General features: G+C 41.3%; 1 protein-coding gene across 1 annotated transcript in view; it reads left to right on the forward strand.

Moving 5' to 3' along the window:
- The window catches only part of LOC121284946 (low-density lipoprotein receptor-related protein 1-like), a 1,922,347-nt gene that overhangs the window by 221,340 nt on the left and 1,684,604 nt on the right, over nt 1–16,403 (forward strand). The gene's annotated exons all lie outside the window — the stretch shown is intronic.

Consider the following 16,403-nt stretch of genomic DNA (forward strand, 5'->3'; position numbering starts at 1 on the left):
TAACCGATTGTGGCCCAGAAGACTAGGTCCTTCACCTATTGCAATGAACATTGGAAGCTGGGCTGTCTGTTGTCTGTAGGATACAGGTACAGAGGCGAAGCCTTTTACCTGTATTGCATCTCCAGTGTACGTCTTCAGCTGAGCCAAGGTTTGCTCCAGATTCAGTAGCTGGGCACCTTCACTTCGGGATTTAAAGGTGTGTTCTTCCACCACTATGGTGTTGCTCCTATGTCAACCTCCATAGATAGAGGCTTCCCATTTACCTGAAGGATGACGGTGAATTGGTTCAGTTTTTACTGCTTTGACATTGTATAGGGAATAGATATTAGTATCAGCAGCTTCTGATTCAGTTATATTGTGCACTTAAATCGTGTTGGCCTGCTGTCTGATTGGCGACCTTAAGTTTGCCCTGCATTGCTTTATAACATGCCCTTTTTTGTGACAGTAGTGGCATTCTGCTCCTTTAAGTCTGCAAGTTTCCGGTACATGGTTACTCCAACATCGTAACAAATTAATTTCTGAATCACTGGTGAAATGCTTCCAGTATGTCTTTTCATTTTTGAAGCAGCAGAGACTGTTTCCCACTTTGTGGTTGTCTCCCTGCTTTTTGTGCCACGCCCGGTGGTAAGTTCCCACCCCAACTGAAGAACAGCGCCATGTTGCACACTCTGTAAAGCCTGCGAGGCCTCTCAGCACTCTCCATTACTAGAGCTATTTCCATGGCTCGCTTCAGATCAGTACTAACTTCTGTAAGTAAATGGTGCTGAATGGTGTCATCGTATATGTCACAAACCAAACAATCTAGCAACATGTCACTGAGAGTATCTCCACAGTCACAGTGCTCAGTCAACTGTTTTAACTTTGCGAGATAAGTTGTGATTGACTCACCCAGGGCCCTTACTCTGGAATTGAACTTAAATCTTTGCATAATCACCAATGGCTTATGCTGAAAATGATCTTTATGAAGTCTACCAGCTCATTCAAAGATTTAGAATTGGGCATGTTTGGGGCCATCAGGCTATGAGTGAGGTTATATGTCTTGCTCCTGCAGACACTTAAAAGAATTGCTTTCTCCTCCTCCTCTGCTGTTATTTCATTCTCCACGAGATAAAAAAACCTAGGCGCTCTATGCACTGGCTCCTGTCTTCCATTGACAAGTCATAAGGGTCAATTCTGCTGAAGAGCGGCATGACTGGTGAGTATACTATTCTTTCTTTCCTTAAGAATTGATGTACTCACATTCAGGAGGTGAGGTGGAGCACCGGAGCTATTTATCCTTGTTGCAATTGTAATAAACTTGGTGTACTGGACAGGCTTCTTACTTGAAACAGTTAACTTTATTTACAGAGCTCTTGAACGAGGTCCACGAGTAGAAAGCTTGGCCCCTAAGATAACCCACACTTAGAGCTGATCCGTCAGTACAATTACGTGACACCTAAAACAGTAGGAAAAGTTTTACTTACAATCACTATAGATACACTGTCCAGGAAGTCATTGATTCATTCCTGGAATCACAGCCTCATGTCTTGAAATCCTACTCAGATGAACAGAAGCAATTTGAATGTGATTTTGTGTGGGGAAAATTGAAAAACGCTGACTGAAAATATTGCATTAGGGAATTGCTCAGATTGTGGATGGATTGACATTAGGAGTTGCTGCTGACACCACTTGAAGCTTATTCTTATTTATATTACTACAAATTTTCAAATGACTGTTCACCAAAAACCCTGCTTTGATATAGGTCCGCTATGGTAAATCAGAGACAGAAGTAGTCGCCCTCCCATAACTGCTGAAGCTATGCCCTTCAGTTATACAGCCACTCATCAGTGCTAACCTTTGAATTGGGTGAATATAGTACTAGGCCACATTCACAATGAACACCATATAATTCATATTTTTTTTTTGTATATATGTGTTATATTCACATATCTTGTAATGCAGCCAAAATAAATATTCATGGCCTGGAGGTTCTGCTAGGTAGTGTGTTTTTTTTGGGGGCAATTTGTCTGAAATTGGCCAACACAGCACAAAAAAGTCAAGCAATTTCGAGCACAAGTTAAATCCAGTGTTAATGGAGTTTCCATGAGCTTTTGCGCTAGTTTAATAACCGTTGCACTAGAAACCAGTCCATTCACAAAAACGAGCCATGACTCCAGATCAAACCATGGCAAGTTTCAGTTGCTTGGGTCCGTTTATGGGCTTTTGAGGAGGCCCTTAAAATTAAGCTGTTTCTAAGTGCAAGGGCACTGTTAGGCACTTTTAAAAAAAAATGTAAGTGCTTTTAATTTACTACAGATGGTAGACTAGACACTGACTAAAAATGCTTGTTATTGGTGATAAACACTTTTTCAGCTGTATTCATTGATTAATCTGAACCATGTTACCACTCTTAAACATATAAAGCAATTTTTTTAAAGATGCATTCTAAAATGCTGCCCAGTGAAGCTGGTTCAAGGAGGATTTTATGTTTGGCGATATGCAAGTGAGTTTAAATGGAAAGGTAAGCAAAAGAAAGCACTTAAAACTAACACAATTTTTTGCCCAGATCACCAATTGCACTCAGCAAAGCTTGGCCCAGCTACCCAATAAAAACTTGTGAAATATGCAACAAAATTAAACCGGGATGGTGAGCAGAAGTTTCATAACTTAAATATGTTGTGAGGATTTTTGGAAAAAAATCGAAGGACGTTGAATTTTAGACATTCTTCCTCCCGAGTTATTTTTAAAAGTTTGCAATATTAATTTGGGGCTGTGAATATGCCATTCTTTAAGAAACCAGGGATCAAGATAAATGTCCAGCAGGGAACACCTGCTGAGGGAAGAGATACTTTGTAAATTTAAGTTAACAAAGAACTGCTGTTATCAGGCTAAAGACTCTTCCTAATTGGTTGAAAACACCTGGCCCAAGACAAGTATTCTTTGAACATCTTAGTCTTAAAAACTCTCAGTCAGTGGGACAGTATGTTTGTGGGTGCCTTAGAAGCAGGCTGCAAGAAAAATACTTTCTCTTTCTCACTTTTGTGTTAAACTTTCCTCAGAAACATCTTATCAGGATAATTCATCTGTTTTATTTTGAAAGTCTGCAAAATTGTGATAGTTAAGAATCATCAAGGTCAGTTTCACCAAGAACTTTCAGATCTATTGAGGCCAGAATTCTGTTAGATTAACAGTGTTGAGATATTTTTGAATTTTCTCCTTTTTTTAAAAGAAATCTTCCCATACTCCAATCTCTGCAGGGGACTGGGTGTTTCTTTTATCCTGTTTTGTGTTTGTGTGTTTGTATGGGGGTTCGAATATCTGTTGTTTTTTTAATGAGAAACTTGTTACACTTCTAAACTACAACTTGTATGTTAACCAGTTTTATAACTTGTTTTAAAAAAGAAGTTTGTTTTATAATAAATAAATTGCTTTTTTGGTTTATTTGAAAGAATCCTGGTTTGAGTCTTTTTGTGCTGGGAATAGCAGTATCAAAGGGTAACAATTGACCGGTTTTGTGGGTGAATTAAGCATTTAAACTATTGTTATGACCTGTGGAGAAGTGAGGCTAGAATTAACTGTGCACTCCTCCCACAAGATTCCACGGGTTTTGAACAAACAAAAACCAACGTTACGATACAAGTTCAGAAAGATAAAACAATTTACAATATATATCTTATACTCCAACATGCAGGGTAAGTATGAGGTACATGTGAATTAACAGAAGAACTGTGGTCAGACACACCACACTACAGAGTAAATGGCAGGTACAACCAAAACAATATTCCATGGATTTCTCAACAAATCACTCAAATATTAGTCCTATTATGAGTTAACCAATCTCAAACTTCATCTTTCTCACAAGGGTTGCCGATCTTCACCTTTTGAAGATCTCTCCTTGAAACTCTCTAAAGGCCACTCCCACTTGGATGGCTTCAATGACAGCCCGCTTCACCGGGTTTCAATCTTTCCTTCTGAGGTTCCATATCCCTGGATTCCCGAGTACACTCAAACACTACCTTACAAGCACACTTTCAGATCTATGGCCATGCCAAGAAAAACACCACTATTCCCAAGGGGTACCTTTGCCCCAACAGCCCTCTACTTAAAGTCTACTCCCTGCAATCCTTTCTCTAACTTTTTAACACAACTTAACTGGGACATCTGCCTGTTCTTGTCAATCTGGCACTTGTTGGCAGCAGACTGCCTCAAACTGACTATCTCAAGAAGAGAATTACCTGGAAACACTCAGCAGGTCTGGCAGCATTGGCGGAGAAGAAAAGAGTTGACGTTTCGAGTCCTCATGACCCTTCGACAGAGCTTGAGTTCGAGTCCAAGAAAGGGTTGAAATATAAGCCGGTTTAAGGTGTGTGGGGGGGCGGAGAGAGAGAGAGAGAGTCTCTCTCTCTGCCCCCCCCCCACACACACACACACCTTAAACCAGCTTATATTTCAACCCTTTCTTGGACTCGACCTCAAGTTCTGTCAAAGGGTCATGAGGACTCGAAACGTCAACTCTTTTCTTCTCCGCCGATGCTGCCAGACCTGCTGAGTTTTTCCAGGTAATTCTGTTTTTGTTTTGGATTTCCAGCATCCGCAGTTTTTCTGTTTCTATCTCAAGAAGAGTTGTTCACTGACCCTTGAATTGATCTGGTAACCTATCAAAACACTCCCAGACAGTCCCAACCTTGTTACTAGGCAGGAACCGATGTAACAAGCATTGCAACATTCTGTACCTTAAATGTTATAACTTGCCCAGACTAATTTAGCACCCAGGGACACAAAATCAACAGATTTAATGACAAAATTTAAATTATAAATGTTGTAACCATTTCCTAATCCTGCAGATATTGTTTTGGGTAGATAAAAACTTCCTTCAATACTGTAACAGTTTCTCAGCTATTGGATATATTGTATGGTCATGAATGGTCATCATTTTAAACTCAGAGGTTGAAGAGACAGGTTAGATGGTTTCTTCACACAGGGTATTTGGAATGTACATGAAGTGGTTGAGGTAGAGACCATTTTGTCTTTTAAGAGAAGCACAGATAAATATTTGAAGAAGAGAAGAATATATGACTTTGAGAACATATTGGGGCTGATGTGAGTACTTTTGTGTTGCCAGCTCAGGCACAATGGGATAAATAGCCTCCTTAATTGTTTTTTAAATTTCTATGGTTCTTGAAGTATGAACATTTCATCCTTTCATGATTGCCTTCAAGGCATTTATTTTTAATTTGGACAACAAGGTGCTAACTCTTTAGGAGCTTAACTTTTGTTTACCTTCCACAAGTTTTATTAGCTTTACCAAGGCATCAAGAATTATGGGCTATTGGCCTTTTGCCCTTGTACCATAAGGAGATGGGGGAAGGATGCAGGGAATAAACCAATTTAATGTGTGAAACATTCAACAGTCAGTCAAAACCTTTGAGCTTGAATTAAGGTAAAACAACAGAAGTCTGCATTGTTGGAACTTAATACTGGAGAATAGTTTTCACTGAAGACATTTATTTCATTGGAAAAGAGGTCCATTGACATTGTAGAAAACAAAAAAAAAGACAATTCTGACTTATTGAAATTGGCATTAACAGCCTGATAATTCTTGTGTTCTTCTGTTTAACACAAACTTACCAATCATATAACAGTTTGGTAGAACAGTAATGTTGGTTCTTAATTTGAAGATAAGACCATTTATGTATAACATTAACTTGTGGCTATGCAGAAAATGTTAGGTCTGTATGACTGCTGCACTGTTTTGTCCACAAAGACATGGGATTATACATCATACCCTGTCTTGTGGTAGATAGTGATGGACAGGGGTTTTAGACACATTCCCTTAAAGGTAGATCACAACACCCCCATTTTTTTCTAAATTAAAGTTTTATCTTTAAAGAATCAAAAGCAATTTACGTTACAGCAAAACAATGCATGATGTGTGAATAGATTATTACACAAAGCAATGAATTTATATGTCTCTGAAGCTTAATGGAGGCTTGCCCAGATTTGAATGCAGTAAACCTGGTTTGATACCGCCATATGTTCTCATAATGCTGCGTGTTGGTCGGGGTGCTGTGTTTGGGTTGTGCCGTAGATAATGTTCTACTAGCAATAGAGTTACTAGGTGTTTCTGGTGGTGGTATTGGTCTGATTTGGCATCTGTTTTATTGCACTGTCAGACCATTGGTATTCATTGATTTATCTCAGCTCTGGGCATCTGCTCAACAATTTCCACTGGATTCCAGTCCACTGGTTGGATGCTGTGCTCGGGAGATTTTGTCCGATGTGGTTAATGCTGGTCATGGGCATCTTTCATCTTCCCCTGTTTTTCAATGAAAGCATGTCACACTCATGGAAGTATTGAGTGATACCTGGAAATGGTTGTTCATACTTGTCTGCTGAATTGTAATTCTGCAGTGGTCCTCACAGCAAGGTGAAGTTTGTAAGTTCAGAATAGGTTTAGATATTCACTTCAAACTGTGTTGTGTAGCCTGTCAGCTAGTGATCTGCATTGCAGAGTTAGGTGGACTTTTTCCTGGTGTCAGCCTGAGGTTTCCAAGTGTGCTGTCTGTGGTCTGTGCTCTTCGCCATTGTCTTGACAATACCATGAATAGTGACCAAGGACAGGCATGCTGGTCAACCTGCAATCACAAGACCCATAGTGTTATCTATATAAAATATCTGGGGTGGCCAGGGTCAGTTGTTGTAGCAACATTTGAGTGCTTTGGAGTCTGAGGACTGAATCTCTGAACCATTGTATGAGGTAAGTTTAGCAGTGGTTGGTTCAGCCATCACATGCCACACCTGTGGGTACGTAGATTTCAATGTGTGGAGTGGAAGGATGTTTGCAGCTGCACCAGTATCTATTTTTGCATATAATTTATGACACCTCTGCATCTGTTGACATATAATCTTATGGTAGCAAATACTACCAAAGGTACCAATGTGCCAATAAATTCTCTGATGTTCAACATATGGAATGTCTTCTCACTTCATGTGTCAATGTTCTGGTCATTCTCATCATCTGACCTGGCTAGTCATAGTGTGTATCTCATTTTGACAATGTTTAGGTAGACTGTTTTGGCTGGTTGGATTGCATATCTAGCCTCAGGTTGTGGATTCTCATGACGTTGGACTACCTGCTCTGACCTTTACTTTCTGCATTTGTGCTTCCAGTGTCCTCTGGTGCCACGTGCCTTGCATACATTGTGGAAAGCTGGGCAATTCTGGGTGCATATTTGAGACCATACTGCCGGCATTACTCACTAGGTTTGCCTGCGTTGGCTAATGTGCCAAATGGTGGGCAAATTAAACAGAGCCTGAAGACTTTGTCTATCCAGTAGTATGGCTTTGTACTTGCATCCATTTTGTAGTAGTCCTTCCATGCGAAAGCCTTTGAATCTAAAAGGGCTTTTTGGGACATCTATGGGGGTAGAAGCTATCACAGCTTGATTATTCTATTGACCAGCTCTGCTTCCTTAAAGTCGCAATCGTGCCCCTTGCCTCCACATCTGCTTACAGATGGGCCTATGCTCTCCTTTGGTTGGTATCTAAAAGACATGAACTGAAGACGATGGACAGCACCTTCCATGCCCACTGGCAATGAGCGTATTTGGCGGTGTGAGCGGACAATATGGCGAGAAGGCCAGAAATCAGTTTTATGACATCGAGAAACCAGTTTACAATTATCCATTCTGCATTTCCCACCACTGGGCATTGGGAATTTCATTATAATACATTTGCATATCGTTGTAAGCCCAGCTTTCCGGAATCACCACCTATGCTGGATCATCCAAGCACACGCTGACATGTCTCACAAATCTATGTAAGTGACATGCACCAGGCGAGCTGCACTTTGCTCAGGAGTTAAAAGTTTGTTTGCCGACCTTGCTTCGGGCAGAACTTGCAGTCATCAGTGCCAGGTGTCGCAGGCAGCACCACATCACTTTTAAGGGGGCTAATGGGCAGGTCTCTACCTACCAGACTACCCATTTGGCTTTTCAATAGCTGCAGGGCTGGGGTTTGCTTGGGGAAAGGGGGAAAGTGGCCTCAGGCAAGGGAAGAGGCTGCAGGATAAGGGCTCCTACTGGGCAAAAAGGATATATCCCAGGGTGTGAATGGGGTCACAAGTTGATCTGTGCAAGTAGCATCAAAATGTTAAGGGCTGAGGGGGCAGTCTCCCGAAGAGATCAGGCCAGATGGAGATGTGAGGGTGTGTGTGAGAGACTAAGTGGTAATGTCCCTTGAGCTGGCAGTGAGTGAGATGCTAGTGAATGTGTGGTGGCCTTGAGTGTGTGAATTTAGAGTGATGAGATGGTTGCCGTATTCTGGTGGCATGGATGAGATCGTTCATCCTCTATCTGCATTGGATGGCCAACCTCTTCTATGCAGCATTGGCACTGATCACCACTGCCATCGCCTACCAAGTGGAGGGATTGCTGGACCTCCTACAGCCAGAGCGAGGATAGGGGACATCATGGCAGGCCACTACAGCATTCCAGGGATGGGTCACTGAATCGGGGGCTGCAGACTTCTTGCCTTTGGGGCCATCCTGTCTTCTGTGCAGCAGTACTGGGCTGGTAGCACTGAGAGGTGTATGCACGGCTGCACTATAAATAGTGAGGAAGTGGCGAGGTGACAGCGTGGTGGGCAAATGAAAGCCCACCCGCCATCGAAATGGCGTATTCCCCGGGAATGCATGATTAATGAGGCGGGATTGGCACAATACAGTGTGAAAAGCTGTCGCGTAAAATGTTCCCTTTCCTGCTTGCTACCGCACTTAGTGCAAATCTGGGATAATTCCGCCCAATGTTTTCTGAAGTTGAGCTTCTGGCTTTTTAAAATCACCTTCTGACAGACCTGAAGTGTTCAGTCTGTGGGGGCTTTCAATGCCTAAAGCAATTTTAACCTTTATGGCTTGTTTATCCAGTTCAGAAATATCCTAGTCTCAAAAACGAGCTCTATGCGTTGCCTGAACAAAGCAAACTCAGAGAGGAGGTCTGTTGTTTTCCAACTGAGTGTTGGAAATTTTGTAGTTATTCTGTGACTTTTTTGAACAGCTAGGAGGAATATTTGTGAGAGGAATAAATGTTAAGTTTCCACAGCCCTTTAGCACTTGATTTCTTGCCCCCCAACTTTCAGATCCTTGACTGGCCACAGCCTGTTGGTGGACTGTGATGGCAGTGTTGTTGCCTTCCTGGGCTTTCGAGAGGCTCCACCCATGAAGCTATGTTTTTGGCATGAAACGTGTCCCAGGCCTGAAGAAGTAAATGTAATCGTGAAAGAAAGCTTTTTACAGCCTTCTACAAGCTGTTGGGAGCTGTTCCTGGATGGGCTTTTCTGTACTGGCATAGTTGCAAGTGTTTAATCATCTGCCCACCCTCCCATTCTGCTGAAGGGGTAGCGTGCAAGAGCAATAGATGCTCCTGTTTCTGGAACTCTGCCCAGTGCTCCATCCCCCCAGAGTTGGCTATCTAATGGCTGTTCCTGCACAAATGTTTGCAGCAGGGAGGCTTGGGCTACTACGCTCTCCCAAATTTCAGTGATTTAACTGGGACCCAATGCCTGCTGGTTATGTCAAGGTGTGATGTCCAAAACATATGTACTGTGTGTATGATTCCTACAGTGGGGCAGAATCACTCTTCAAAGCTGTTTATATTTGGAAATTGTTTTATTTCCACACCAGGACTTTTGTTGCATGTGAAAGGGTTGAGGCTTGTATATTGTTCAGTTGCTCTTCAAAAATCACTGGCTGGCACCACCGCTGCTATAATGTTGTGTTCTTATGTTTACTGCAAATGTACCAATTATACAACAGAAATTTGTAGAAAAATAATGTAGGTTGTTTATTTGAAGGTAGGATTATACACATACAATGGTAATTGGGAGGCTATGTAGAACACATCTGATCTGTAGAATGCTGCTCTGTTCTGTCTACAGAGTACATGGGATTGTACATCATATCCTGAATCATGGTGGATAATGATGGATCGCAGTTTTACATAAACCCCTTTAAAGGTACATCACAATAATTAACCTCAAAATGGGATTGCTGATCTTCGCAGGTTGACAGTAACGCTCTGATTGCCAGTATTCCTAAAGGAACCATGGCAGGCACAGATGCTATTTCTACCCCTTCATAGTTCCCTCCTCCCACAACACCACGTGTGCTGTCATATTGATCCTGTAAAATTTCAATGCATAATAATTGCTGCAGCATTCCTGACACCAGTATCTAAGTAATATCTACCTCTATCTTGAGTTTCATATTCTGGCTTACTCATTTTACCAGATGAATAAGATCTGGTATTTTATTCATAATATACAAAGTGCATCAAACACTATTGGGAAACACCTGCATTTTTGCCCAGTTAAATGTTAGCATTGTGTTTCAGAATCTTGTAGGTTTTCCATTTCAGTGAATAGTCAAACCTGACCCCATGTTTCTGGCATGGAAATGCCTTTTTTTAAAGGATGTTGGCTTGGCTTGATGGCTCAGTCAAATATTATTTTGTAATTTACCTGCAATATCGCTAAATGTTAAAGTACAGGATAGAATGAATGTTTTGTTCAAACCAATTTGGCTTCCTAAGATCATGCCTGAGTTCTACCTTTTGCAGCATGCTGTCATGCAACCCCTGCTCCACATGTATTACAGCTGAAGTAATATAGCACATATGGTCTGTAACAATTTGTGGGTTTTATACAGGCTGCAGTAAAATGTTAGAACAATGCAATGAACTCTTTTTATTGGCATGTTCAAAACATCACTTCAGTCAGTTGACTTCTATGCAGACAATCAAAGTTGAAGACCCTGTAATGGAAGTTGGACAACTGAACCAAAGCAATTTCCACACTATGGATTAATTCTACATCAAACCAAAGATGAGACAACTGTAAAGCTGCACCATACAGTGCTTTGCAATCAACCACAGTTCCAACTTCTTTGGTCTTATTTGTTTTATCACACAGAGTTCTTGACTGTGACAGTAACTGTCTGCTCCAATATTCACCTGTTAAAAATGTGCTAGGAAGTGTCCTTTCTTGACCCTGTATACAAACCTGCTGGCTTTTGAAGAACAACAGCTATAAAAAGCAGCATGTATGAATTTTGATTAGGCAATGACCTATAAACATTTTTAACAATTCACCAAACTTTAAGGTTAACCCAAATGTGTTCCCACATTCATACTTTGCGGCCTTATTTTCTAAATGTTGGCAATTTTGATAGCAACTTTGTGCATATTCAAACACAGCAATTTACAAATTCCAGTATAACTTTAATCCACGAGTAAATGTTTACTGCCTGTGGATTAAAGAGACCAATTGAGACAACTACTATGGATAAACCTGTTTAAATTAAGTAAGGCACCATTTCCAGAGTGAAAGCATTAATGCTATGTAATGCCAATCGAAAGCTGCATTTGTACCAGACACTAACACAGTTGTGAAAGAACTAAAACTTGACTTTGATTCTGGAAATTGGATTTAAAATATATTGAGTTATATACTGATCTGTACGAGCAGAGACTTACCATCTGAAAAAGAGATTGGACTGTTCTCCTTCTTAAGTACTATACACAGTAATCAGTGGGTATTGTGCAGGAAAGAGGTGGAAGAGAAAAAAAAAACAGTGGAATAAATGGACATGTTGGCATGGGCCCTGGAGAGTGGTGCCACCACCACAATAGTTTAAGCAAGGAAGGTGGTGGAATATGTAGTTACGCGGAATAGCTTTGGTGAGTGGGAAAGAATAACCACTGATGAACAGTGTTCTTTCAGGACCAGGATGTCAGTAAATTCGTTCAGATGTTCATGGCTGTGCACGTCTTTCTAAGTATATACGGTTTTTTTTTGGCTAATTTTCAAAACAGTTCTGGCAGTAGTATTTCACTCATTTGCATAAAGGGGATGGAGGCTTTAATGTTGAGGTGGTTAATAATGGTTATTGTTAGCCTCTGCTATTAAATGACAACTTACTGCTGGTAGTAAATTAAAACTACATGTATGTGAAAATGGGGTGCAATCAGTTCAGTGGTGACGGAACAGTTAGTACTAAAAACCTTTTAAAAATGCCCCTAATGCATGTCTCCCAAACACTGCCCAGAATTTCTGTCCTTGCCTCTCGAAATGTTTATGTCATCTTTGTGCATTAATCCTTTTATATTCGGATGCAAAATGGGGCCAGATTGAATATCAATTCATCTAAAAATAATATTCTTTGCAATTAACATTTATGCTTCTGCAAGCACTAGTAAGGACAGACAGACATTCCTCCACATGGTGAAAATATGGATAGAACTCAATTAGGTAGTCATCATGAACAGATATTAAGCATTAATTGAAAGGGAAAAAAATTCATTTAGAGAAGCAGCACTGTTTCTTGTTGCTCCATTTATTAAAATTGTAAAAATGTGTCTTTCATTATGAAATATTTAAGAAAAAATCTATTGGGAGGTGATATTTTCTAGCATTACATTCCTGACGAGTTTGGGGAATAATTTACCAGCTGCAACTTATTAATTAAGTTTGCTGACTCTCAGGGGGAAATTAAATCTTGTCACACTTTTTTCTTTGATTTTAACCTACAGATTACAAACAATTTTAAGCCTATTTATATTTTCTAATATAACTCAACAGTTCTAATGTATAGAATATATTGAACACACAATTAGTAATATTTTAAATATCAAAGACTGATGTTCAATTTATTGCAATAGGTAACAATACATCAATGAGACCCAATATGACCCAATATTTATGAATGTTGCATTATGATGGACCGTTACTACTAGTCAATTAAGTGGTCTCTGTTGGAAACATGAGGGAACACTGTGGCTTGGGCATTGATCAGGCATGATAATGCTGTGGTTGTGGTGTCCCCCTCAGGAGATTCAGGAGGCCTGAACCACCTTTAGATTTGGGCACTTGAGGATTGACCCTCGCAGGGCTAGAAACTGATCCCACTAAAGCTCTGATTAAGCTGTTGGCTAATATATAGCCATTCCCAATTTGTTGTGTTTTACCTATCAGGCATTACCAGTATTTTCAGATGTCATGTCAGCTTTTTGAGTCAACTTTTCTTAACCTTCTGGATTGGTAATGCATGCAGTAGTGGTGTTCTCCCATGAAGAGAAAGCATCTGTTGTTTGATGTAATCTGGACTCCTTCACATTTACCCAGAATAAAACCCATCCATCTTCCTAACCCATCTGTTTGGGTCAGGCCCAGCTGAGTGCTATCAATCTTTATATTCCTCTCTTGAGTATATCATTTGGTGTGAAAAGCAAATGTCTGAAAAAAATATGTCCTGCATGAGGGTTATGAACAGTATGAAGAACAGGATGTCCGTGGTGGATCTTTTTGGAGGCCTACTTCACAATTCCCAAACAAAGCTTTTAAATTTATCCATGTCTTACTGTTAAGCCAGTCAGCTAATTGTCATTAATTCCATCAGTTTTAACAACCCTTACAAAGTTCCTATGTGAGACTGTATCATTTGGTTTCCAAAAATTCAAGTTTTATAACATCCATTGAAGAGTTTTCATCCACAAGTGTAGTTGCATCCTCAAAGAATGCCAAAATATTTATGACCTGTTGTTCCTTCATTAGCATTGATAACTCCTTTCTGCCCTTTAGATAAAAAGTTAATAGAATCCTCCAAATGCTTGCAACCACTTGACTCTGTGTTTATAAAAACAAAAAAACTGCGGATGCTGGAAATCCAAAACAAAAACAGAATTACCTGGAAAAACTCAGCAGGTCTGGCAGCATCGGCGGAGAAGAAAAGAGTTGACGTTTCGAGTCCTCATGACCCTTCGACAGAAGTTCTGTCGAAGGGTCATGAGGACTCGAAACGTCAACTCTTTTCTTCTCCGCCGATGCTGCCAGACCTGCTGAGTTTTTCCAGGTAATTCTGACTCTGTGTTTATCTCTGCTTTGATAAACATTTGTTTTCAGGCTGTCAGTGATGCTGTTAAGTCCACATTTATTGTTTATTCCTAGATATCCTGCAAGGTTGTTGTGGCCATTTTCTTTTGAGAAGACCCAATCCATTTTATTTATTCATGCCCTTGAGAAATTGGTGTTGAGCTGACTTGAGCCACTGCAGTCCATGTTGTGTAGGTACACAACAATTCTGTCAGTATGCGCGTTCCAGGATTTTGACAGAGCAACAATGGAGGAACAGCGATATAGTTCAGTGATGGTGTTCCCATGCCATCAGCCGCATTTGTTGTTCTGGGTGGTAGAAGTCATGGGTTCGGAAGGTGCTGTTGAAGGAACCTTGACAAGTTGCTGCAGTGCATCTTGTAAATGGTACACACCACTTCCAAGCTACACCTGTAGTGGAGGAACTGGGGTTGCAATCAAGTGGGCTGCTTTGTCCTGCATTGTGTTGGGCTTCTTGAGTGTTGATGGAGCCACACTCATTCAGGTAAGAATTCCATTACACCCCAGACTTGTACCTTGTAGGTAATGAAACGGGATTGGTGGGTCAAGAGGTGGGATAGTTGCCACAGAATTCACAACCTAATCAGTGGAAACCGACAGGATATTGATGATGGGGGACTCAGTGATCGTAATGTTGTTGAATGTCAAGAAGAGTTGGTTAGATTCTTGCTTATTGGAGAAAGCCATTGCCTGGCACTTGTGTGGCACAAGTGCTACTTGTCACTTATCAATCTAACCTCACTGTTGTTCAGATCCTGCTGCATGCAGGCATGGAATGTTTCCTTATCTGAGGATTGTGAATGGGACTGAATATTGTGCAAAAAACATTCCCATTTCTGATCAGGGAAGCAGCGAGAGATAGCAGGGCCTAGGACACTGCCCTGACAAACTCATGCAGTGATGTCCCGGGGCCTTCAACAACTACAACCAAAATCAGGTAGGTATGACTCCAACCAATGGAGAGTTTTCTCCCTGATTCCCATTGACTTCAATGTTTGTAAGGTTCCTTGATGCCACACTCAGTCAAGAGCAGTCACTGTCAGCTTACCTCTGGAATTCAGCTATTTTGTCTACTTTCGAGCTAAGGCTGTAATAAGGCCAATAAAAATATCCCGGAAAAAGTTAGAATTAAAACCACTTTACTCCTGGATTTACTGACCTGGGGACACCTCCACCCCCAACCCTCCTGACTACCCAGCCCCGACCTCCCATTGGACTCATCCCAATCCCCTAACCCCCCACAAGATGCCCTGACTACACTCCTGAATCCCTACAGGACCCCCTGATTACACCCCCCTGACCCTCCCGCAGAACTACCCTCTGAACTCCCCATACCCACAAACTGACCACTCCCACCATTGATCACCCAATCCACTGACCACCTGACCCCTACCCTCCGACTCCTGAGCCCCTCCCACTACCCAATCCTGCCCACTTACCTTACAAACTTACCTTATCCCTGGCTTCTCAAAGTGGCTGGACCTTTAGACTTACCTACACTACAGCAGCCAGTACTGTAAAAAAAAAAGTGGGGGCGGGGGGCAGTGCGGTGCTTGTCTTCCTTATCTCCGATTCTCCTGCCCTCATCAAAAGGTCTTGTGAACCTGCTGCACTACACTGTTCTCACCCAGCCTGAGTTGGAGGGTTGGGCAAGAAAGGAGTAGCTTCATTTCCAGGTAAGTGAGTAGGAGTGGAGTGGTGATTCGACTCTGAATGATACTCCACGGAAGTTATGGGCCAACAAACTTGGGCAATTTTCCACATTGTCTGTAGATGCCTGTTGTGTTGTACTGGAACAGCTTGGCAAGGGGATGGCTAGCTCTGGAACACAAGTCTTCAGCACAATAGCTGGGACATTGGCAGGGCTGATGACCTTTGCTGTATCTATTGTGCTCAGCCATTTCTTGGTATCATGTGGAGTGAATTGAACTGGCTGAAGATTGACGATTATGATGTTAGGGACCTCAGGAGGAAGTTAAGATAGATCTTAACTGGCTGATAGTAGTTGCAAATTCATCAGCCTTGTCTTTTGCACTGACATGCTGCACTTCAACATCATTGAGGATGGCGATGCTCCTTGAGCCACCTTCTCCCATTAATTTTTTAATTGCCCACCACCATTCAGCGTTTTGATCTGATTGCTTGTGGGATTGCTTAGCCCTGTTATGCTGCTTCTGCTGCCATTGTGTTATTGATTCTCTGACTATGGTGTTAGATAGGGCATTCTCAGGTATTGGCCCAGCAACAAAGAAGAATGTCAATATATGTTCAAAAGAGAATGGTATAAGACCTGAAGGTTAAAGTGTTCCCATGATATTGTTGCTCTTATCCTTCTCAGTTTTAGCAGTCACAGGGGAAGGAGGTGTTATTCAAGTAATCTTAATAAGTTGCTGCATTGCATCCTCTAGGTGGTACCTACTGCACCCCCAGTACACCAGTGGCAGATGGAAAAGATATTGAATTGAGTACTGAGATAAAGA

Source organism: Carcharodon carcharias, chromosome 12 (genome assembly GCF_017639515.1).
Source record: "Carcharodon carcharias isolate sCarCar2 chromosome 12, sCarCar2.pri, whole genome shotgun sequence".
In the NCBI taxonomy this organism is placed as follows: Eukaryota; Metazoa; Chordata; class Chondrichthyes; order Lamniformes; family Lamnidae; genus Carcharodon; species Carcharodon carcharias.